The 26,431-nt window shown below is 40.7% G+C and overlaps 1 protein-coding gene across 1 annotated transcript in view; it reads left to right on the top strand.

Annotated features, from left to right (window-relative positions):
- Positions 1-1,079: 1,079 nt before the first annotated feature.
- ZBTB7C (zinc finger and BTB domain containing 7C) overlaps positions 1,080-26,431 on the top strand; it is a 366,470-nt gene continuing 341,118 nt past the window's right edge. The window contains exon 1 of the mRNA XM_086960363.1: positions 1,080-1,138. The gene's annotated coding sequence lies outside the window, so the exon portion shown is untranslated. The remainder of the gene's footprint in view (positions 1,139-26,431) is intronic.

Here is a 26,431-nt window from a genome sequence, read left to right as displayed (position 1 = left end):
TGCTTGTCTGACACTGATTATAGGGCTTTCACTGGAATGTAGTGAAATGTGGACATGTCTTGATGAAAATTATCATATTGTATGTGTTAATAGTGAAGAAAACCAGTATTCAAGGGGGTAAAAGAAGTAAACAATCTTGTGAAGCCTCTTACTTCACTTAAAGAGCAAATCTCCCTTTGGACTTATTCGACTTGAAGATTCCTCGACTCCTTGTTTGAACACAACAGATTCCTTGACTGACACGGTTCAGGCACTCTACCTGTGCCATCCTATATATAGGACCTATAACTTGTCTTTGTATAAAGTTTGTCTTAATTCAAAACTATTCATTAACACTCTGATTCCTGGACTAGCCTGGCTGGCATGCAACAAAACCACATGCATTTAAACAGAAAGGCACATGACACAAACATGTCAGACTACAATATAGAAGCATTTATTTTTAACTAATTCTGATTTTGCATAAAGAGTACTGAGGTATATGTTCTCCAATATATATGTTACTGTTCCAGCCTTCTTCCTTAAAAAAGGCAATCTTATTAATACTCATAGTAAAGGGGTACACTAACACACCTGTTAGATACAAATAGGAGAGGGGGTGTGTAACCTAATGGTTCAAATGAAATAAATGGGTTATAAACACCAGATTTGGGGAAATGTACGCAGATGTAAAAACCTTGGAATGTTATGTCAACATATTCAACACAAAAGGATGTTCTCTCTTCGGCATTATGGTTAACTTCAATTTGGCTGTTCCAATCAAATGAATCATATTATATCATCCATAATTAACCTACATTAAAACTTAGATCAGTGTTTGGTTTAGTAAATGTTGAGGCTGATTTACCTCTGAATTTCATGAAAGCTTTCTAATACCAACTTTCTCCCTAATGAAATTTCCACAAGTACTTTGTTAGAGGTATAGCTTAAATATCTTTCACATGTTACAGCACATGCGTGAGCAACAATATGTTCAGAACATTGTAGAATTCAGGGAATAAACATCACCAGGTGTTTGCCATTGCTTGTTAGATCTCACTAAATGCAGTTCTTAACATATTTGTCACAATTATTTTCAGGAAATGTTTGAGTGTAAGACTCCTCCCCTTAAGATTGAGACAAAGGCAAGAAGGTAACTGTGAGTATACAAATATTTTATCGATAATCTATGCGTTTTATATATTATTCATACATAAATGCTACATTTATATTTGCTTCTCTGCATGTCCTTATCATGTACCTAATATTTGAAATACATGAAACATTGATAGCATTAATTCTGTGTAAAATGAAATTCGAGAGGCCTAAAAAATAATCATAGAACGACAATGAGGTAAAATGTAAGAATTGATGAAGTAGCCAGAAACATTAAATCTGCCAGGACAGAACTTGGCAATGTCTTATCAAAAAGTTACTGTTTTATCATTCTGGTCTATAAGTCTCTTTCCGAACTGACAAGCTCATTAAAGGAATTAAGCACAGTATAGACTTTTCAAACAGCATTACTGTCCTCAACTGAGTTCTTCTGTGTTTGTATGTGTTATAATTACCACCTTGATTATCTTAAGAGGGTTTCATAGTTCTTCATGCTTCATTTAATAGTGTTGCGACCAGGGTCACCTACATTTTCAAACACACACTTTTAGTTCCTCTCATTTCTTCATGCAAGTGGCCTTTTGCCACCATTCTTTGCTGCTGCTGGACTTGTATCCTGTGAACTCGATAAAGTCTCATTTTGCCACAGCAGACAGATGGCTCGCATGCTTTCTTTTGGACTAGGATAGTATTTTTATGGAAGTCACAACCAGTTAGGTTTCCTTCTTTATCCAAGCCTCTTGAGACAGTGTAATTGTGCCTGCTTTCTAGTTACAGATAAATAGATGGATGGAAATTGTTTTTGAAGTAAATTCAGCTAAAAACTAGCTCCTGCTTTTTGCAACCAGTTATGCTGTATGACTCATGGTTCTAATGCCAGAATGCTTCAAACCTGCAGGGAAGGATGCACTGAACTTGTTTTGCTGGGCAATCTTAGGGCCTCATTATGAATCTGGCAGTCCATGGACCTTCAGAGTTTGCGAGGGTGCCGGTGTTGCAGTCTACCAACCGTCGTATTCCAACCAGGGCGGTCAGGCCACCCTTGGACTACCGTAACCGCCAGGGGTAAGAGATCCCTGGAGGTGGCGTGGCAATTTTGAAGACGCAAAATGCTTGGCAGTGCTGCTGCAGCCCTCCCAAGCATATTACGAGTTTCCTCACCACTACACTTTTCATTGCAGTGCGAACGCCATTAAAAGTGTGGCGCTGAGGAAACACTTGTGACTCTGCCCCATGGTATGCATGCAGGGGGGCACATGTTGTGCCCCTCTGTGTTCATGCATCTGGGTTCAAGGCATGGACTGGGGCAGTCCATGCCTTGCTGTTACTTATTTTGATTTTTCCTGTTGTGGTGCCTATTTAATAGGCACCACTATGGGAATGCCAAAGAACCGCTCACCAGACAGGAGAAAACACTGAATCTGGCGGGTGGTTCCACCACGGGTTTGGTGGTGCTGGAGCGGGGCGGTCCCGCTACCACACCGCCAAACTCTTAATGAGGCCCTTAGCCTTTGTGAGCAGTGAAGGAGGGCTCTGGGATGATCATCAACAGGCTGGCTGGATGGGGGATGGTGAGTGGACAATCAGGCTTTGTGTCTGGAAGCTTCCATAGACTGGCTCACTAGTTCAGTCTCTTTCTTCCTGTTGCCTCTCTCAATCATAGTCTTTCTGTGTCTTTATATTTTTGAATGGATCCTGATAGCCAAAGCTCTGATTCAAAGTGTAACTCTTCTTCCTGCACTTCAGCCTTTCCAGCTGTCAGACACAGTGGGTGCTGCATGTGAAGAACATGGTGTTCACCATCCTACTTACCCCAGCATATGTGTTATGTTATGTTATGTTAAAAAGTTTATACCGCGCACGTACACCGAGACGGTTTCTTGGCGCTCATAACAAACATAGCTAGCCAGGGCAGATGTGTTACTCAAAGGCCGCCTTGAAAAGGTGGGTTTTCAGGGTTTTTCGGAACAACTCATATGAGGGACAATGGCGAAAGGAGGAAGGGAGGGAGTTCCAGAAGGAAGGGCCTAAAAAAGAGAAGCGTAGACCACCGTGTTTTTTACGGCGGATTGATGGAATGCATAGAAGATTGTCAGCGGAAGATCGTAAATTGCGGGTTGGAAAGTATTGCTTAAGCTTGGAGGAAATCAACTCAGGGGCGTGGTTATGCAGGGATTTGAATAGGGTGCAACCGAGTTTGAAGGAGCACCGTTTAGCCACTGGGAGCCAATGAAGGCTCCTCAGAAGGTGGGAAACGTGCTGGTGTTTGGGTTGGTGGAACACCAGACGAGCGGCCTGGTTCTGGATCAGCTGAAGTTTCTGAAGCTGGTAGACCGAGTTCTTAACTATTCTAATAACTCTTCATTATATAATATATTGTTTTCTTATAGTACCCAATACCAATACCAAAGTTCATTGCAGTCTTTTAAGAACAATTGGTTGTAGTGTTACCCAATTTGCTGGTAGTCATTTTAAAAACATCTGAAGGATGAAAGCCCGAGCTGGCTTTATCAGGATTCAAATGTGACCTGCTGTTTGCCCATAGATGTCAGCAGCTGCTTACCTTATGGAGGAATCTTGCTGACGGTAACTTGAAGTCCTTTAATGATTTCCATTCACTTTTGAGTCATGTGCATTGTATTGCTCTTTTTAAAAAAAATGTTTTATCGTCATGCATATTTTAACAACTGTGTTTTGATTAAGCCGGGTAAAAGAGGAGGGGAATTAAAAGATCAATGCTGCGAATTGAAGAGTGATTACAAGAAAAATGTGGATTGTAAATACAGCCATTCAGCTTTACTCTTCAGGGCGTTGCACCTCCAGAATAGAGTTATCAACAATGACTTATTCTTGCTAATAATTTCATTGACAGATCATTATATCAGCCTATTACTAGGCAACACACTTCACAATGTGTGCTTCTGTTTAGGGCGGACAAGGATGAATCAACTTTTGGAATCAGGCCATGACTTATTTTCAAATGTTTGGTCGCCGTCAGTCACGGCTCCGTAACAGAGGTTAAGACTGACTCCATCATTTTCATCCATCACCCTGAGTTGTCTCACTTAGGTCCAAGGGGCAGGTAGCTCTAGAACAGAAGAAGAATATCTTCATTTCCAGAGGGAAGCACAAGTTGCAAATTTCCCCTGCAGAAAATATTAGTATTCTAATTGTTAGGTACTCTTCTGTGAGCAAAACATTAACAAAAATTGTTAGTATTTTAGAGCCATACATTGCAGGGGCATGCCACAAGCCCCTGGAGTGCGGGGGGGGGGGGGGTCACCATCTCTTCAATGCTCCCCCCATTCAGCCCAAAGCCTCTGGATATTTGTGGTATATTGGAGACTCGGGGGGGATCTTTCTCATTCTGCAAGGGGGATCCATCAATGGCCAGGTGATATTATTTGTATTAACTGTGTAATATTTCTACAAAAAATATTTAAACCCTTTAACACGTTGTTCAGATTGCAGTACTAGTAATTTATATAGTAGAGAATTCTCTGCTGATCAGCAAATCTCTTTCCGGTGTTTACTTCTAAAAAATATGTTTTAAAAAATCATGAAACATTAACACAACAATAAATCTAGACATGGGCTTGTTTTTCCAGCCAGATCACAGAAATCATATAATGAAACTGCACTTGATATTGCAGTGCCCAGATCCCCCTCGCAGTTTGAACTCTTATGATTTTAGTGACTGTCCTGTCAGTTCACAAGGGTTGTGGACCCATCAATTACTTCAACTCTAAATCATACACAGAACATGATGCTGAGCTTTCACCTTTTGAAGCCTTTACTCCACCACATCCTTACTCAGCGGGATGGGTCTAAAGGCTAGGGGTGGGAGTAGCACCAACAATTCTGCGAGATTACACAGAATTACTTGAGAACACAAATTCTGCATTTAGAGTTATTTCTTTAGCGAAAAAAATCACCCTGTGTGTCAAAATGGACGAAAGGATGAAACTTATGCTAGGAAATAGTGCTAAAAGCAACAAAGAAAATACACAGGGAGCATGAGCAGCCACTCACAAAATGTGCACTTGGGGAAGGATTTTCCCCCCAACTTACTCCCAGCATTTGTGGCTAGTTTCTTAGCACAAAATGCACCCTCGCATCGAAAGTGGATTCAGGAGTGTATTTTGTGCTAAGAAAATAACACTAAATGGAACATAACCTGAACAGCAGCATGAGCAGCCTCTCACACTCGCTAAATGTGCTCTTGGGTAGGATTTTCTCCTCCAGATTATATCTAATTATGCTAGCGCGCGTAATCATGATATTATCAGTAATTGCGCATAAAGGAGTAATGCAGAATTAAGCTGATTACTCCGGCGAAATTTAAATTCCGCTCAGGCCTACTAAAACCTGCAATCTGGTGTCCTTCTCACACTAATTCTTTAAACATTCCTGCACTTCTGATTGTGCTCTCATTATTTTTGTATTTGCTATAAACAAACAGCTGACCTCCAAGGGGCTCTGGAAGTAAAACTGCTAACATCTCTTAAACTATCTATATTTGAATGTCTACTGGGGAGAAGAGGTGTCTGTGTTTGCTGTTTCTGATAGGTTGCTCCATGTTCTTTCAGGTGACCTTTCGTGGTAATAAGTTCAAAGTTGAAAGGATGTGTCTTGAATTTAGTTTCTTTTTCAGTTTGTATGGCTTCCCACTAGGTGTTTTATCAAAGGCTGAGCATGAACACACCGACCACAGGTTTTGCATTACGTTACTATAATTATAGGTACTTAATCTCCAGGCAACGTTCTCACCTCGAGATGTCTTAAGGGCCCTCTGGGTTGTTCACCCTGGATGCCTGCTTCCTTCTGCCACAAAGCTCATATGACCCAAAGCTCTGCTGGTGAATCATTGAAAACATCAAGTGCCTGACTCCTAGATGGTGTCTGTGTAATGCATATGTGCCCTGCCAATCCACGTTGCTCCAACTTTTCGAATAAGGCTTTGCATTCAGGCTTAATGGATGGCAAAGGATTATGGTCTCTGTACATCGCAAATATAGACATAAATACAAATTCAGGAAGCAATATCATAAGCCCCAGGACTTGAGGAGATGTTGCACCATCAGTGATTCCCAATGACAAATATCAAGAATTTGTACTTTGAAGATGACCTACATAGGGGTATATTCACTAACATTTCACGCAGCGCAGTGCATCAAGGGAAGTTGATGGGTTGCATGAAAGGGAGAGAGAGCAGAAATGCTCTTTTTTTACATAGATATGGCACAGTTCCTGCTCTCTCCTAGTGCTGACACACTTGTGGCTGTCTAGTGCCAGTGCAGGTACCCCTGTCTCAAGTTGCAAAGACGCCAGCACTGTGGTCAGGATAGTTTGTGTGCAGGAAGGAACACATTTCTGCACAAAAGCTATCCTTTGATACTATTTCCTCTTAGTATGAGTGCACACAAAGAGGAAAAAACAAGGAGAAATAAAGATATTTCTCCACGTTGCAACATCTTGGGTTGGTGCAAACCGATGTTTACAAATCTTTGTATATATGGGTTTGCACTACAATACATCGGCAGATGTAAAGGAATACCCCTGCTCCACCCATGTAACTCCTACCTGATGCTAGGTAACTCTAGATAGCGCTATGCACTGACTTGCATTACATTACCTTTTTATTTTTTTAACAAAACCATGCATATCGGGTTTTGCCTGTGTTTGAAATGGGGTTGGTTCCTTTGTCAAAATAGGGACCCCTGCTTCTAGTCAAGGTAAGGGGATAAATGCTTTAGAAAACCTCTGCTAAAAGCAGGAGCCGAAATTGGATCGAGCGCATGCTTTCAGCTGCCCAACCTTCTCCAAGGGTTTTGGAGTTTTCAGTAGGAATATATTATATATATATATATATATATATATATATATATATATATATATATATATATATATATATATATATATATATATATATATATATATATATATATATATATATATATATATATATATATATATATATATATATATATATATATATATATATATATATATATATATATATATATATATATATATATGCGCAGACTCCCAGAAACGCCACTTCCAATCCCAGCGCAATCCAGGACCAGCGAGGCAAACAGGAGACGGACCACATCTCACAATTCACAGGTCTTTTATTGCAAGAAAGGTTGGTAGGCAAGAGGGCAAGACGCGTTTCGGGCTTACAAAGCCCTTGTTCACATGCAATGACCCAATGATTTTGTTCTGTATTTATAATGCAGTGAAGCCCGCCTCCCCGCCAATTTTCGAACAGGTCACATGATCATGAAGGTAGAGAAAAGACTCTACAATGTTGATGAAAGCATATGATAATATACCAAATAAGTTACATTTGCAATGAAATAATAACTTAACATGATGGAAAATAATGAACAGACATTTTTAGTTAAAAACCGTCTATTTTGTGTAATTTCCATAGCTATTTCGGGATAAATCCCTGTGAAAACATTATGCTATGTGCAAAGTAGCGACTTGTAAACAACGGGAGTGCGGGTAAAATTGGAAGTGCAAATTACAAAATTCATTGAACCACAGTCTGTAATTCGTGGAGTGATTATATTGTGTGCAAAGATGCATTCAGAGGGAAACTAAAAAGTGCTAGAAGTGCATGATGATAGTAACCTGTGTATGTAATGCATAAATGCTGGTTATGACATCGAAAGAAAATATTGACCTTACATATGTCATATTAAAAGCATATATTAAAACATTTGATACTGGTATATATATGTATGTATATATATATATATATAAAATGGTGGCAAATAATCAATTTTACAATACAATATTCTAACTATTTTTGATAAAAAGAGGTTGCACCGTGGAAGTCATCACATGTGCCCCGGCATATTTATAAGGCCACGTAAAGCCACTTTACATGGCTTTTCATGGCCTTGTAAACATGTACCCCTGTCATGCAAAATTCTGTGGGAAAAGGGTGATCCATGGGTGTTGCTGTGTGTGTTCCCAGGCAATACCCATGGAATCTGACACATTCCCAGATTTACGAGATATCAGAACCCTGGGAATGCGTTAGAATATAATTTCTCCTAGTTTTTTCCTGTTTAGGTCTCCTTACGAAGCGCGCATGCGCTGCTTAGGAGGAGGCCTCTTGAAATCGGTTTGGTTTTTGCCCTAAAATGTGCACGCGCTGCATTGCTTTCAATGGCAACGTGTGCACATTTGGCGAGTCCCTTGCTGGAGCGAGCGGCACCAGCTGGTAGCAATTATCGTGTTCGCTCCCGCAAGGGAAACGCTGCGTGTCCCTGCTGTTGGCCACACTCCCCCCACTTGTGAGCACGAGGCACGTGCGCTTGTTTTCTTTGATGTGTTTGTGCAAACTGCCCACGAGGGGGGCTTGTTTACTTCGTCCTGTGGCTGGTTCTTGCAATCCGGGCGAGGGGCAGGCCTATAACTCACCAGTGTATTAGATTACCATCAGATGCACTGCTGACATTTAGTGTGCACGCTTATTACATTAAATCCCACTCAGGAGTGCCTCTGGCACTTGTGCTTTTACAGACTGTCTGATAAAGGGATGTTGATGGGAGAGATTATAGTTCGTTGTCTGCTATTTTGGTTTGTGTGTGTAAGATGAACAGATCGAAGGTGGTGAGCATCTTGCATTTGTCGTTTATGAATTTTATGTGCATCTGGGTTACTGTGATAAGGCACGTTTCCAAGTTTTCGATGAGTGTGAGAGTGCCCGAATATGTTAGTGAGTGCTTTGTGTGTATAAGACAGGGACCTCATTGTAATTATTCCGACATGTTGGTCTTTTCACCCGCAACTGCTGCTGTGACTGCAGAATCATTACTAAAGGCACGAGTGAATGGGCACTTCAAAGGTTAATCCGCTGATTATCGTTGGTGCACTGAGTTCACACTGAGAACGTCTTTGCCGCTCGTGCTCATGCTCATTGTAGTTGGCCTTGTGACCCCCATGCTGCGTTTTACGGCAGACAGTAATGTTTATTTTTTACCAGTTCAATATTTCATAAAGAAGTACAGCGAGCTCTCCTTTCTTTTCCATAAATCTAGTCCCCATAGACAGGTGCACTGTAGCATAATTGTATTCAATGAACATTAGAACAAGGAGACTGTATTGTAGTCAGTGAGAACGTCACGGCAGAGTAGGGACATCTTCAGCTGGGCATCCCTTGTAGACAGGGCATTAAGTGGGAAAAGAAACTGGGGGTAATCTAAAAGTGGCGGGGCAACCCTCTTAAAGGGGTGTGGCCTACATAAAGATATGTATGGACAATGCCATACACCCTCCTCAGAGGCGCAAGAAGGGCCAAATTTCGAGGGGCCTAAGAAAACATTTCGGGGGGAGTAATTCTTCAACAAATAGGCAGAGTGGAGCTGCAGAGGCTCTACAAAGGGGGAGAAAAACAACAAAGCCTCATTAATAAGCAAATGGTCTATAAAAGACCTGTGAAGCACTGTGTGTGTTTGGAGGCTGGTTGCTGGGATTGCAATCTTATGCTTACCAAAAAAAAGGTGCTAAATCTATGAAATTACAAGTTTTTTTATTATCCTTAGTTCTACGTAACTTATCCAACAAACAAAGCTTTACTCAGAAGGACTCGGAGATAGGTGCCTGAAAAGTCATTTATTAAAGAGAGGACTTTCTATCCTAAACTGTGATCCTTCCCCACAGTCCCACATCATATGATAAAAATCTGCATGAAAGGATCTACAGCGTGCACAAAAGTCAGCAGCCTCAGGATCTAGCCTAGCAATTCCAGCTACAGCAAAATAAGTTTGTTGCAAGAAAAAAAAAAAGAAAAAAAAGACAAGCATGTGCATAGCCAATAGTTCTTGCCTTTGGGGGCTTATAAGTATTTAGTTATGCAGCACAATATCCTTCGTGCAACAACATCAACTGTTGCACGGCTAAACACTTATAAGGTCCCAAAGGCGAGACCTATTGGCTATGCCAATGCTTGTTCTATGTGTGCTGCAGAATGCATAGAAAAAGGAAATCGCCTGGATTGATTGATGTTGTGCAGGAAGGTGTCCCTTCCTGCAAAAAACACAATCAGCCCAGCAATGCAGGCACCTTTGCACCGTGGTGCAAGGATGCCTGCATTGGCTCATGGTAGTCAATTGTGCGCCAGCGCAGGGGTAAAGGACAGGAATGCACCATATCTCATAGATACAGCACATTCCTGCCCTTTTGTTTTGACATTGGGCAGCGCAGCAAGATTCCTTGTGGCGCTGCCCTACGTCAAAACCTCATAAATGAGGCCCTCTATTTTTATTACAGTATTAGGGATTAATATGTTGTATTTATTCAGTCTTAGTGTAATAAAAAAAGTGGCAGAAAATAAAGAAAGTGGAGCTCAAGCTGCCATAGTGTTCCTGGCACAGAATTTGCCACTTCTGAGGCCAGAGGTTGCAAAAGCAGTGCTAGGGGTAGCAAAGGGCTAGTCAGGGGTCGCGCTGCGACCCCTGCTGACCCCTATATGTCCATGGGTTGTACTGACCTTTTTTTATGAGTAACACCTGAAATATGGTAATACTTTAGATCCTAAATTTCTATGAGGCAGCAAACCAGGCTCTTGCTTTTTAGAACACATTGTGCTGCTCCTTCAGAGCTTGTGTCAGTGCGGATGTGCTGTGAATCCTCTCGCCCTGTAGGCAGGCTGCTGTCCTCCAGTGACCCGGCAAGACCAATATTGATGGTGAGTTGCCCTCTGATTATGCCTGAAAGGAAACATACTCAATCTTACATTAATCAGCAGACAAAGGTGTAGTGAAGAGCAGATGTATTGTGTTTTTTAAATAAAAGCATCCATGCATTTTCACTATTGGAGACACAGCAAGCATATCTAGCCTTGTCTCTATGGTATATGAACTCTTGCTGTGTGCTCTATATTATACATTGTTTCTCACGTCTCATGAAACTCGTTATAAGGCTGCCATGAAGACAGAACTGCAAATGTGTTAAATAATAACCCTGGTGGAATGCAACGTCCCACTGTTTGTGTGATATTTAGAGCAATATTCATATACACCGCTTGATCTTAGCTAATGGCCAAGGAAGGATTATATTAGGAATAATACCTAAGCACTGTATACGTATTCCCTACATATCCAAAGAAGGAGCCTTAGTAAAATAGATATTCACTATGCCCAAACTAAGGACTACCTTCTGCAAAATTATCTCTACTCTTCATCTTCCATTTATTGGCAATAAAATGTTCTCTGAATTTCAACTCAACACTTCAATGTTGGTGTGCTAAGAAAAAAAATGAGACACTTTCTACAAGGCCTTCCTTTGTTGGAAATTGAAAACAAAATACCAAAATTGTATAATCAATGAAAAATTCAAATATTGATTGCTTGTTTAACATTTTAGGGTAAAACCGGAAAACTGATCCATAACGACATTTAAACTGTCAGTAAATAGAATATTTCAAATAAAACACATTCCCCCCTCATCCCTACTGTCTGGAACTTTTAGTGCACAAATGATCAGACAGAGCATCCCTCCTGTCCATAGGTCAAATAAAGCTGAGTCTGATTTGAATGTCTTAGACATACAGATCGTCATTACGATGGCGGAGAGACCGCCAACGACAGCCTGTCTGTGGCGGTCCCACCTCCATCATAGAAGCGGTCTGACCGCCGGATTTGAGGCATCCGTCATAGGGACTGCATTTCCGACGGGTGAAGGAGCCCGTTGGGGCAGCGGTCAGACGTAAAACCTACAATAGGGGCGGTGCCTGCTCAGGCACCACTGTGGGGATTACAATGTCTGTTACACCATATACAGGCAGATTAATAGAGACTTTGGGGGTCTGCAGGGCCCCCATCCCCTGTTGGCCTCAGTTATGGGGGTTGGGGGCACATCTGCTGCACCCCAAACATCCATGGAGTCTGTGCCAGGAACTTCATGGTGCCTGGCACATAGTGCATGGATGTTTCAAACATGCCTATTTCTGTTGTGGCTTGTGCTGTGGCCCTTTTCCGGGCCGCTGCACAAGATGCAATAGAAATTGGCATCTTTTCAAACGTCGAGCACTGGGGTCAGATCATGAATACATGTCGGTCAGTATCCATCCCGCAACGATGGCGGCCATTAAAATAAGGTCCACAGAATCAACCCAAGGATGAAGAGGAAAAATCATCATAGTTTGAAGGAAATACTTACATCAATCATACAAAAGATGATGAGATGAATGCTTGCAAATAGTATGGCCGCTCGCAATTTCTCTGGATAGGATTTCGACACATCGTTTTTCGCTAACTGTTCCATTCTATACAAACGTCCACCTCATGCAAATCAGTACTGAACCTAAAGATGTCCAACTAGGTCGAAACCTGTCTTATGCTGCTTGTCTTCTGGTTAAAAGAGGGCCTAACGTGGCAGTTCAGGCTCGACTGTTTATATTAGAGTAGGATAAAGGCTGATTCGCATATGGCTGTGTCTTATCTGAGATGGCAGAGTGGGCAAAAAAATGATGGTTTGATATGCTACCCAGGTGACTGTCAATGGTCAGACTATTTGCAAGCATGCTTTCATCCCTTTTTCTGTGTTTGAATGAAAAACCTACACACAGAGACGTTTAATAACCTATGTTCTGGATAAGAAGTACTGCAGTAAGAGGAACCATGCAAGGAAGTCTAAATACAGTAGCATATTAAGTTATTTCAACAGAAAATGTTTACTCATCTCTTGTACAAGAGAAGGATATAGGGTTCACTTCCTTTTAATAAAAGGAACACGTGTTTGCTTAGCTGCCAAGAGTAATTTATAAATTAGCATATGTGTGCCTGCCTTCAGTGGATAGCTATCATGTGAATTCATACTTTGTCTGATTAATTTTTCAGGAAAAATAACAGAAGTTATTTGTTATTATTAAAATTTATTTATAACTTTCCTCTGCGATGTTTAGCAAGCATCTTGGTGCTTAGCAGCAGCAGCACAGATCCAAACCATTTGCTAAGATTACCTTTAGCCTTCCAGAGTCCTTCATATTCCTTCAGTCCTCCTTTAGTAATTCATATTCTTTGAATGAGTAAGTAGTTCAAGATATCTTATTCTGTTTCAAGTCAGTGTTTATTCTCTCCTGAACCATATTTGAATAATACTGTGAGAAAGTGCCATCTTTCTTGCCTTGGTATGCCCCCATTTTTTTCTGAACTGCTGATGTGCTTTGACCGAGGGTGCCCTGGGTTCCTGCCAACCAGGTACCCAGGGCCTGTGTTCCTTCCCTAAAACTGTGTTGAAACTTAAACCCAATTGGCATCTCTGGCCACCTATCAGCCCCTAGTAAATGGTACCCTAGGTACCCAGGGCCTGGTGACCAGAGAAGACCCCTGAGGACTGCAGAACTTATTGTGCCACCCTTAGGGGCCCTGTACCCCGACACCCACACACTGCCTTTGAGGGCTGAGTGTCTAAGTACAGAACTAAACCAAGAGTCGACATGGCACACATGCCTGTGTGCCATGCACACAGAACCCACAGCCCTGGCATATCTGTGCCCATACCCTCTATATGGGTGCCCTATGCCAGAGGTGTGGGCACAGGTGCATAAGCCCTGTGCCCCTACAGTACCCAGGGCCATTCCTGGGCACTGTAAGTGCAGTGATACTATTCAGAGTATAGGGTGCTGGGAGGTTGTCATTATGAACTCCACAGCACCATAATGGCTACACTGAAGACTGACAAGTTTGGTACCAAACTTCTCAGCACATTAAACCCGCACTGATGCCAGTGTGGGATTTAATGTAGAATGCACCAGAGGGCATCTTAGAGATGCCCCCTGAAAACCTAACCTACAATCCACGTCTGGGCTGAGTAGCTGCAGAGGCTGCCACAAAGCAGACATGTTGCTGGACCCCTGGGTGGAGAGCCCCCCACTCTCCTAGGCCTGCAACAATGTTCATCCTGGGCGAGGTGCTAGGTCTCTTCCCCCAGGATGGGCAGGGGGAAGCTTCAAAAGCATGCCACCTCTGTGAGCTTCTCCAGACCATTTGCTGTACCCAGCAACTGGCCCCCACCAGTTCTGACCTCCACTCTGGCGGGAAGACTGGCGGGAAAAACTACGTCAGGAAGTGGGGTGTGCCAGCCTATGCCAACCCCACCCCTCAGGTGGAGGAGACAAGGTGAACCACAACCCCGGGCTCTGGCCATCTTGAAGATGGGGAGCCCTGCCCAATCCCAGCTAGGCTCCTGCCCCCCTCCCACAGGAGAGGAGCAGGCTAGGGTGAATACTCACCCCTGGAAAGGGACCTATTGGTCTCGGCCCTGCCCTACCTGTAATGCCCCTAAATTGAGTATTTAGGGGCTCCCTGAACCTTCCTTCCTCAGATCCCGATACCAAAAGAAGAAAGAAGATCAAGAAGAAGAAGACCCGTTGCACAGCTGCTAACTACAGGACGACAACAACTGACTTGGCCCCAGCCCTACCGGCCTGTCGATCCTGGAACCTACTTCTGCCTAAAGCCTGGTGACTTCTGCGGACAGCAACCTTGAGACACCCAGATGACCTGCCTGCCTTGACCCTATTAAAGGCTGGGACCCCCATCAGCAGAGGCTCTGCTGCAACAACCCCCCTGGACCAGCCTACTCTGCTCCGGACCAGCCTACTCTGCACCCGCCGAGCCTGGCCCGGGCCCTAGAGATCCAAGACCACGAGAACGTCCCCCCGGCAACTGGGACCCAAAGTCCAGTGCCCAAAGACCCTCCTCGATGAACCAGACGACGCCTGCAGACTCAGAACCAGGGCCCCCCCAACCGCGACCAGCTGAGGGTAAGCTTTTCCGACACCCAAAGACACCCCTGCACCCGGCGCCCTACAGCCCCCTGTGCCTCCCTTTGAGGTACCTACCTGTGCTCCAAGATCCCAACTTACCTCTTGACGTCCTGGAGAGTCTCCGCCCCGAACCTTCAGCATTTGTTCCCTTTTTTCCTTGTCCATTGGATAACATTGGGCGCCCGACAGCTCAAAAGCACCCTGCAACCAACTGCCCGAGTACCTCTGGCTGTGCCACCTTTGTCCTAAGCTGCTTCCCCCTTTGTCCTAAGCAAGTGACCAGGAGCCCAGCTCCCACAGCCGCGTGGCCTGCTAGCCAGCAGCCACCAACCGGAGGCCCCCTGTCCCCCATTGGATAATATTGCCAAGTCAAGTCAAGTCGGAATTTGTATAGCGCACTACATACCCAGAGGGTCTCAAGGCGCTTGAGGAGGGGGGACGTTTATTTATCGAATATCCAGGTTTTTAGCTGTTTTCTGAAGGCTAGGTGGTTTTGAGTAAGGCGTAGGTGGGTGGGAAGGGAGTTCCAGGTTTTGGCCGCTAGGTAGGAGAAGGATCTATCCCCCATGGTGGCTCTGTGGATGCGCGGCACAGCGGCGAGGGCTTGGTTGGACGAACGCAGATGGCGGGTGGGGGTGTAAAAGGAAAGGCGCGTGTTGAGACAATCAGGTCCAAGTTCATATAGGGCTTTGTGTGCGTGGGTGAGGAGACGGAACGTTATCCTCTTGTTGATAGGGAGCCAGTGAAGGTCTCTCAGGTGAATGGAAATGTGGTCTGTGCGGGGGATGTCTAGTATGAGTCTGGCTGAAGCGTTTTGAATGCGTTGGAGTTTTTTCTGCAGTTTTGCGGTGGTACCGGCGTAAAGGGTGTTTCCGTAATCCAGACGGCTTGTAACCAGTGCGTGGGTGACCGTTTTTCTTGTTTCGATGGGGATCCAGCGAAATGTTTTTTTGAGCATGCGTAGTATGTTGAAGCATGATGATGAGACGGCGTTGACTTGTCTGGTCATCGACAGTGCGCCTAACTACCTCTGCACCCAGCCGCCCCTGCGCCACTGAGGGTGAACCAACTGTACCTACCTGACACTGAGGGACCCCTGAGTCTAGGCCCAGAACCACCACTTCACCAGTCGAGTACTCACCAGGAAACCGGTAACTCACTTACCTGCCATTGAATAACATTGACATCTTCCAAGTGTCTACTTTTGAAAACGTTAAATATTCATAAAAAATCATCCGAATTCCGAATTCAGCCAGTACTCTACCCTGTTGCCCAGTACTGAACCGCAAAAGTAATCCCTAGCGGGTTTACTAGTAACTTGTATTTTCTCCAAAGGAATCCATTGTCTGCTTTTCTATTAAATTTCTTTTGTCTACTTTTGAAAACTAGAAATATTCTTTAAAAATCATACGAAACACTGAAACGTAATTACTTACCTGTTTTGAATTGAGACCCCAGTGCTGGCCCTAGGAGACCAGTACTGGATTACAAAAGTATCAAGATCGTACTTTACCTGCAACCTGAATTTTCTCCCATTGGATAACATTGCCAGATTTCTGTTGAAAAGTTTCCAAGTATGAACTTTTAAAATAGCTTTTTATTCCTGAAAAATCACCACAATACCTTAAATCGTTTTTGCTAAACTGTTTTCAGCTTAGACCCCAGGACTGAACCTAGGAGCCAGTCCTGGCATTACCAAAGCAATCTACAAACTAATCAACTGTGTTTATATAAGGAAATCCGTTGAGCTCAATGCTAAATTGTGTGTGGAATTGTGTTGCCCACTGCAACCCCTGTACCTATTGTCTTTACAAAGTTTATTGCTTTTCACCAAAATACTCATCTGAGACCTCTCATATTGAGAACAGTATATTTTTTATACCTGTTGGTTCTAGAAATAAAACAACTATATCTTTTGATATAAAAACAATTGGCCTGGAGTTCAGTCTTTGTGTGTGTGAAACCTTTTGCTGACTGAGTGTGTACAACAAATGCTTTACACTGCCCTCTGGTACTGCCTTACTGCTCGACCAAGCTACCACTTTAGAGAGTAACGTCACACCTGGCTTTAACCTCTGTTATACCTCTGGGGTTTGTGGACTCTATACACACTGTACCTTATTCTGGTCCAGTATATATAGAGCCACATTCTCACAAATACATTTTGTAATTTTCTATACGAAAATTCAAAAACACACCAAAATTATACCAATTTCAAATTTTCAACCCTAATTCCAATCACCCTTGAAAGTCATTTTCATACAGGGGAGAATACCATCGGCATTCGTTTTTATCATCAAAGGCCCACTAATCGTACAATAAATCATTGGTTAAACCACAATCATATATCAAAAAAGTCTCCTATTTTAACCAATGTTGAGTCGATTTAGTGTGAAGACGTTTCAGCATCGACATGTTTTGGTGGGTTCAAAGTTATCCAGACCACCTTCTTTAGGAAAAGAATAGATGTCTCCCACTAGTTAGAGTCTAGCATATTTTGCTCCTTGCAAGATGAAACCTCGGGTCCTTATGCCCCATCAGGGATCTCCCAACGATCCCATACGTATGTGGATCTTTATATTGAGCTGGAATTATTTATATAGTTCCTTGTTCATATTGTATGTGGGATTAAACAGTCTCCACTGATTGTTTCAACCAGACAATGATTACATAAATCAGCTTTTATTGAAGCCCGATAGGTGCCGATAAAGCTGCCCCCAATCCTAATACGTTCACCTCCCGTCAACTGGACTTTGTTTGATATATGGTTGTGGTTTAACCAATGATTTATTGCTTGACTAGTGGGCCTTTGATGCCAAAAACACATGTCTATGGTAATCTCCCCCAGTATGAAAATGACTTTCAAGGTTCTTTGGAATTTGGTTTGCCAATTTGAATTTGGTATCATTTTGGTGTGTATTTGAAGTTTTGTGACACATTTTATGGAAAAGGTTGTTTTGCACATATTTTTTTTTACATTGAATGTGTTTTTGTGAAATGTTCCAGTTTTTTAATAAAAGCGTACAATTTTATATGAATTTGAATACCCCCATGTCCCTTTGGTTAAGGGGGGCCCCTCTCTTGTTGTTTAAATACAAACATGCTGATAACCTGTGAGCATTTAACATTCTTAATTAAGCATTTTGCTAGCACCTTTCCAGAAACCCACTTAATTGTCATTCCTGATAAGACTCTTGAATGTTTCCAATACCAAATACAATGAGAGAGTGACTTAACACAAGGGTTTTACCCATTGTGAGGATTCAGCAGAGGTTGGAGAATTTGAGACCTGTAGTCCAAGGATCCTGGAGGCATTCTCCTTCAAGACTGTGCTGGACCAGCCTTTGGAAGCTGGAGTACCATTACGATGAAGGGGTGGAATGCCCTGGTTGAGGCAGAAAGTGGCACCATTTAAACAGCGGCTAGGCAAATTGAAGCTGCCTTCCAACTTTCTGTTGGCTCTCCGCATTCACCGTCTTATCTCTCACCTTTGTTATTTTGCTCTGATTCGTGTCTGATAGTTTGAATATCAGGAACAATAATATTGTGACTTCATAATATTGTGTTAAAAATATTCAGTTTCCATACTTTTAATGTAAATTACCAAACTATCATGTTACAAATATCGTGGAACCCAATATCATTAAAAACTAAGAGCCTAATTACGCATACCGTGGTACTGGGACCACTGTACCCATAGACGACGGTCCGACCACCGCCATCGCGTCAGGCCTCCCGCCCGATTACGATGGAGGCAGTGGCGGTAGTACCGCCACATATCTGCCACCACCACCAGGTTCCTGCAAATGCGGCGGTCGGAAAAGCAGGCGGGAATCACGGCAGTGCGATGCCGGCACCGCCGAGCAGATTACGATCTGCCTCTCCACCAAGCATTTCATCGAGTGGACCGCGTCATGAAATACTTGGTGAAAGGCATGTAAAAGGGCCGCCAAAAGGGCCCCTGTGTCGCGTGCGGGGGCACATGATGTGCCCTCCCTTTTGAGGGGGCACAGTGCGTAGACTGTATGATAAGACATGCCACCCCGTGCACAGACGTGCTGGAGGCACTGTCACAGCAGCGATATGCTTTTTAGGCTCTCCTATGAGCCAAACATTTCCACCGCTGCTGCACCGCCAGCCCTGGTTTACTGTTGTAATCAGACAGAAGGGTTTACTATGAGCTTGACGGTCTTCCTGGGACCGCTGGGGCGGCGGTCCTACAGAAAGACCACAAAACTCATAATAAAAAAAGCTATGTTTATACTGATTTAATATATTAGACGTCATTTATTTAAAATATTGAAGTACAAAATTAATAAGTTAATTAAAATGTATTGTTTCAATTAGAAATTTTAATAAAACTATCTATCAATAGATAGATAGATACATATCTTTAATATAATATATTTCATATTTTATATATAAAACTATAATGAAATATATCTATTTAAAATAAACACATTCATTAAACAATTTCAACATACATTAAAAATTAAATATATAAACAATAACTTCAAATAAAAAATAACAAACATATACATAACCAAAAATTATAAATGTAACCTAATATAAAATTGTAATGAATTAGCAGTCTTTTCATTAATACTGTGAACTAAATATATGTTAAATATATATATAGATATATATATATCCAGGTTTCACTCTCCACTCCACATTTTTCACAGCACTTTAGAAATGAGAGAGATGGACTCTTGTTTGGTGCAGCAGCCGCTGGTATTTTTTATTTATTCAATATTCTGTGCATTGCTGTGTCCAAAAACCAAACGCGTTTCGGCGTTCCCTGGCGCCATGTTCGCTGGTAATCTGTGTGCAAAGACACTCCTCTTTTTAATATATATATATTTGAAATTGAAACGTATTTTAAATAAATCGGGAAATAAACTAATATTTTACCATAATTAGGAAATTAAAATTAACAAACATATATGAATAATAGCATATATCACAATAAAAACAATTTAATGACTATCATAAGGTAATATTAATATAAAAAAGTACTTATTTGTTCAAAAATAATATAAAAAAATATTAAAATGACAAAAACAGGTAAAATATAAACAACACTAGCAAAAAAGTCAGATTTTCTAATCTTACTCCAATTAAAGTAAAAGTAGAAATAGTGTTGGACTTTGCAGGGGTCAGATTTTCCATTCCAGTGCAAGGTAAGCAAATGCTGTGGAAGTATTGCAGTTTGGAGGGGTTAGGTTTACTATTCCCATTCCAACATGAGCAAATACAAGGAAAATACTGGTCTTTGGAAGGGTTAGATTTACTATTCCAACTCCAATCCAAGCAGCAGTAGAGGAAGATTTGGACTATGAAGTGGTTACATTTACTTTTTGCACTCCAATGTAAGCAAATTCAGGGAACATGTTGGACTTTTGAGGGGTTAGAGATACTATTCCCACTCCATTATAAACAACAGTCGGTAAAGAGTTGGACTTTGGAGGGATTAGATTTAACTATTCCCACTCCAATCTAAGCACCGGTTCAGAAAGTTGTGGCTTTGTAGGAGTTTAATGTATTAGTCCCACTCCAATGAAAGCAAATTCAGGGAAAAGGTTGGACTTCAGAGGTGTTTAATTTACTACTTCCACTCCAATCCAGGCAATAGGTGGGGAAGTTTTGGTTCTGGAGGGGTTCAAATTTACAATTTGTACTCGACTATTATCAGAATCCGGGAACGTATTGGACTCTGAAGGGGTTAGCTTTACTATTCTTACTCCAACATAAGCGAAATCGGGGAAAGTGCTGGAGTTTGCGTTGGTCAGATATACTATCCTGACTCCAGTCTAAGCAACAGTAGGGAAAGAACTGGATTTTGGAGGGTTTAGATTTACTCTTCCCACTCCAATCTAAGCAATAGTAAAGTGTTAGACTTAGGTATGGCTACATTTACTATTCCCATTCCAACATGAGCGAAAATGCTTACCTAGCTCCCTGTTCAGAGTAGATATTGAATTTCGGGCACATTGGTTAATCACCCTCTAACAAAATCATTCCAGTGTGCCCAAGTCCTACAGTCTTGGTGAGGGTCCATTCTTCACACTTTCTATAACAAGGGGGATAGGTTGGACCTAATCACCCAAAGACTAATAGCCTTATTGAATGTCGAAGCAAAAGCCTACACAAGAATACCTTTAGGTGAACTAGAGGATGTGCTGGACAAAAACAATATAATACCTTTTTACCAAACAAAATTTAGACAGAGGAGTTCCACCATTGAGAACATTGTTACACTATCATATATGGCTTAAAGGTCCTGCTTGCCTACTGGCAAACCACTGTTCACTTCTTTCGTTGACTACTCATTGGTCTTTGATGGTATTGATCGTCAGATAGTATGGAGGAAATTCATTAAATGGGGCTGTCCCCTTTCCCAGATTGATCATAGCCGTCCATTCATTATAATCATAGACTTGGTTGAAGGTACAAGTACCAACATGGGACTTAAAAAGCGGTGCATAATCTCTATACTGCTGATTTAGGTGAGGCCTTGTTGAAAGCTAGATATTTTCCACTCAAAATCGGTCAGCATAAGGTCCAGATCCTTCAATACGCTGATGATCTGGTTATTTTTTAACAGACAAAAGTGGTTTTACAGTGTGCCCTGGATAAACAGTACACATATCTTCAAATAAATTATTCCCCAATAACACTAAAACCAAAGTGACAAAGATTGGAAACTATAAAAACAAAGCCACAAAAAATTGGTAATTAGGACCAGTTAGCATGGACTACACTTCAAAATACCTGTGGGGTACAGCTATCAAGCACCAGCAAAGCATCTAAACATCTAGCTAAAATGAAGAAAAGTGACTAGACTGGATCTAGTATTGTACAAGTTAAACATCAAACATCAAACTCCACAGTCCAACAACTGAATCAATATTAAGGGTCATTTAAGCTATAATTCTTCCCACTGTATGGTATGGTCATAAGCCTTTCAATCACATTTCTCACTGTTTTAGATAAATGCCAGTGTATGGCCTACAGAAGGATCCCGATTTGTTCACAGACTACATATTCACTCCAATTTGGCTTCAGTTAGGACTTGGCCTGTAAAGAAGCTTTTATATACCATGACCAGGTCATGCACACCAAACTGGCCTCACCATAGATCTTAAGATGCACATGCATAAGGAAGAAGGCACTGAGCACAAAGATCTTTCATACATTGCTCTAAAAACTAAATTAATGAGCCATCTACTCACCATCTCAAGAGCCAAAGACTTACAGAACCTAGAACAGTCTGTGCCTACCAAGCCTAATATTTTATCCGATGACACAATAGCCATACAGTATTTTTTAAGAGTTCCAATCAGTCAGTCCTGCAGGTTGTACATACTTCATGCACATTTCATTGTATTACCTATTAAAGGTTACAGATAAAATTGGAAACACTTTACACATACATACTAGAATTGCAGGTTTTTTAATTATGGGAGAGAATCAATATTGCACTTGTTATGTTGCTGCACTGAATTCAATATTCAACGCCACATGCTTCATAAACCCATTTTTTAAAATTAAAAAACTGTTTTTTTCACATGTGCTGAGGCATTAGAATTATGCTTCAACACTAGCAATGTAACAGCTAACCTTCTGTATTTAGTGCATAAAAGAATGTATGAGATTAAACAATTTGAACACAAATGGTCTGTCTTTTAACATATTTATTTGACTTTTGGCTTTTATGTTTTAAGCACTTTGAGCTTTATTTTTGTATAAGGTTGTGTCTCCTTTTTAATGAATGTAATGATTAAATTAATCTGTATCAATAAAGAGTACACATAAGTGCAAACATGGAAAGTATTGGAGTCTGAATGTGATACGTATACCATATCAAATCCTAATCATTTTTAAACAAACTTTTAAATACTTAACAAAACACAATTAATAAACTATATTTACAATAAAAACTAAACACTGTCAAAACAAAATTAAATCATAAAAGATAAAAATGTAAGAAATAAAAAGCATTATAAATTAATGTAATATAAATACACTTACCTCTGTACCACCCAAAATAATCCATAACCCTCCCAAAATTATAATAAGTTATAAAGAAGACAATAATAGCATTAAAATAAAATACTAATTAAATTAAGCAACATGGAAACCAATAATAAATATAAATACATTTTGTGAATGGTATTATTAATAATGAAAAATGATTAAACATACAACACATATTTTAAATAACAAATAAGCAGTTAAGCTATTTATTCAATTAATGAATAAATAATTGTTCACTTATCATAAAAAAATAATGACCAAAAAGAATATTATTATAATTTCAATAACTTTCTTATTCCCCTACAAGTCCACAACCCTCAACTAAATTATAAGTTAATTATTATAATATAACAAAATAAAATATACAATAAAATTCACAATACACACTTAAAAAGTTAAAATACCAATAAATCACTTAATATGATTAATCCCCGATTAAATATTGAAATAACATAAACCATTATTGAAAATAAAAAGCAATATTTTATAATTGAAATTTCTTTCCACCACACTCCCTTGCCAATTCAACAACCTGCAACTTAGGGGTTGATTCCAATGTCGTTCGGAAGGGCGTCGAATCAGATTTGGGTTGGCTATGATTGACCTTTCTGCGTATTAATGTTCTAATGATATTTTTACACTGTTTAGTATGTATGAACATTTTAATAATGTCCATTATTGTACAGTAAATTTATGTTATGTATATATGTATTATGTGTGATGCTCACCTGGAAATATAGATGAGTTTTTTCAATGTACTAGGTGAAGGGAAAATATTTTTGCCGAAGTTTAAAAAAAAACTATAGTGAAACCACAGAGTCAATAAAAGAGACATCGTGATTGAAAATATATTGTGATTGATAGTGTCGGAGGTAAAACTGCTGTTGATACATTTGATAATAGATTCTGGCCTCTGATTTCCTCAAATGAATCTTTCCCCTTAGTTTGATATCCGGAATCTGTCTTTGTGGCACCCGTAGCAGGCCCCCTTCATCCGAGGCCCTCTGAATCTGGCCCGTGGGGGTACCCAAGGGACCCCCCTTCCAACCATGCACAGTGTGGCAGGCACCATGGGGTGCCCGCCACAGGGTACACGGTTTTCTCCAGCCACCACTTCCTTCAATGGGAGCCTCTGTTCTCGTTCTGAAAATAGGCTCCCATTGAGGTCAATGGGAGTCTGAACGAATCGTATCCGGAAGCATCCGGACACATCCAACTCCCTCGGTCGGACTCCCCCAATCCAAGTCATCCAGAAAGGATTCAGAAACTGATTTGGTAGGAATGCTTTCTGGACGACATCGGAATCGACCCCTTAATTGTAAATTAATAATTAAATATAAAGGAATTTAAGAGCACATTAAAAACTATAAAGTATACTTAAAAAATCTAACTAGAGTTACAGTAACAATATTAACACCCAAAATGTATCGAAAAACGAATTTATAATAAATTACTTAAACATTATATATATATTCAATGCAACTATCTAAAATATAGCATGTTATATACAGCAATATTTAAAAATAATTATATTATATATACATAAAATAATGGTATCCTTACCTTCTATATTCTGTAACCCATTATTTTTGTGTTGACGATATTTATATCACAATATTAAGGTAAAGGGTGAATGACACAAATATCAAATCAAAATCCTTTTGTCTGTTACCTGACTTTGGTTCCTGGACTTCGATATGGCTTTGTTTGCATTCCTGTGTTCTATTTGTGGTATTTCCCTCTCCTGTCACCATTTCCGTGACTTACTGACAGCTGTCTTGCTGTAGTTCAGCCAAGGTACACCGTGGCCCGAAACTGGTACGTGACTGAGGCATTTTAAAATCTTAGCAGCTTCCATATGCTAAATACTGCTTCTAGAGTGATATTTGCATTCCCCTTGAATATAAAGATAGTTTTAGACTAAGGAATAGTGATCTTTACCATCTCTGTGATACCGTATATGAGAATAGAGAGAGTGGTGCTGCAGACAACCTTGGCGTATTGTTTGCTTCTCTCTCTGTCACTCTCAACGTCTCAATCCCCTGTCCCTCAAGTATTCAGTTCTGTGTGGAATTTTCCTTTTGGTTCGGACAGCCTTACACTCAGGGGAGTGGAGTGGATTGTTATCAGGACCAGCCCGACATCACCTGGAAAGCCCGACTCTCATAAGGATTTAGAAACGTTGGGCAATGTGGCAGAGTATTTATTTTAACACCTGCTATTTATCCAGGCTAGGACAAGCACTACATAACCCACTTAGTAATTTGCCATAGGCAGACCTTTAAATATGCAAACAAAGATTTCTGCAAGAGGATATTTGGGGGTTGATGTATTTTCTTACAGCATGCATGACTGTGAATACAGAAAATATAAAAATATTTCAAGCTCATTGCAACTAATCTTAAAACCTAAACATGTCAGAATTACCTTGATTCAACTATTGATATTGACAATCAAGATTTGGTCTGATTCAGTAATGCAAGCCTATCATTCATCAATCACCTAGCTTGCATAAGTGTTCAATTGTATCACAGTGCAGTCAATTATATTTTTGGACTTAAATAGTTAGGATAAAAAAAGATTCTTTATCCATTGTTCAACTAGCAAAGGGGCTAAGGACAATGTTCTCTAGTTCTCCTTATCAGAACAATTGTACTTGAAAGATAGCAATTTGTCAAATTTTGAGTTCATTGAAAGGTACAAGACTACATTTCACCTCTACTTTACAACAAGGAGATCATCGCCACCAGGGCGAAAATCTTCTTATGGTAAAGTTTAGGGAACATTTTAAAATGTTTTGTTAGAAAATGAAAAAGAATTGTTAAACAATTTTTATGTTAAAAGGTATTGTAAATTAATTGTATGTTTTTATTTTAAATGGAAAAAAGTACAGAACCATTAACCAAATTTTGAATTGCAAATGCAATTAATAAAAAAATATTAAATGAACCGTTTTTCTTATAAAAATGTACTGGTAAAAAATATCCATCTAAATTGTATATGTATGTGTATGTATATATATATATATATATATATATATATATATATATATATATATATATAAACACAAGTTTCTCCGGAGAGAAGGATAAGTCGCAGCCCTTCTGTGATTTCAACAGCATTTATTTGCCAGTAGCAGCGCAGACATTTATCGGCGTGTCCTAATGCATTTCGGTCTCTTCATAGACCTTTTTCAAAGGAAAGGGATGCCTCGACAGACAGGGTCAAACAGTTCCCCAGCACCTGTGATCTTTTGAAGAGTGCTGGCCCTCTGATGGTCGCCTGGAAAGGCTCACAGTCTCTTAGGGCATGCTGGTCTTAGTAGTTCACTGTTTGCCTCAGTAGGTGTTTCCCACACGATGTTGTTGCTGCCGTGTAGTTCGTGCTGCGCTGTTAGGTGACAGAATCCCGGCATACCGCCTTTCAGGTAGCTGGGGTCTCGTCCAAGGACCAGTCCTTGGAGGCTGCTCGCTGTCCTTGATGCTCCACGCATGAAAACAAGGG

This window comes from Lissotriton vulgaris, chromosome 3_1, assembly GCF_964263255.1.
Source record: "Lissotriton vulgaris chromosome 3_1, aLisVul1.2, whole genome shotgun sequence".
Taxonomy (NCBI): Eukaryota; Metazoa; Chordata; class Amphibia; order Caudata; family Salamandridae; genus Lissotriton; species Lissotriton vulgaris.
Note: the sequence above shows the minus strand (reverse complement) of the source record. Positions and strands in the feature narration are given on the sequence as shown.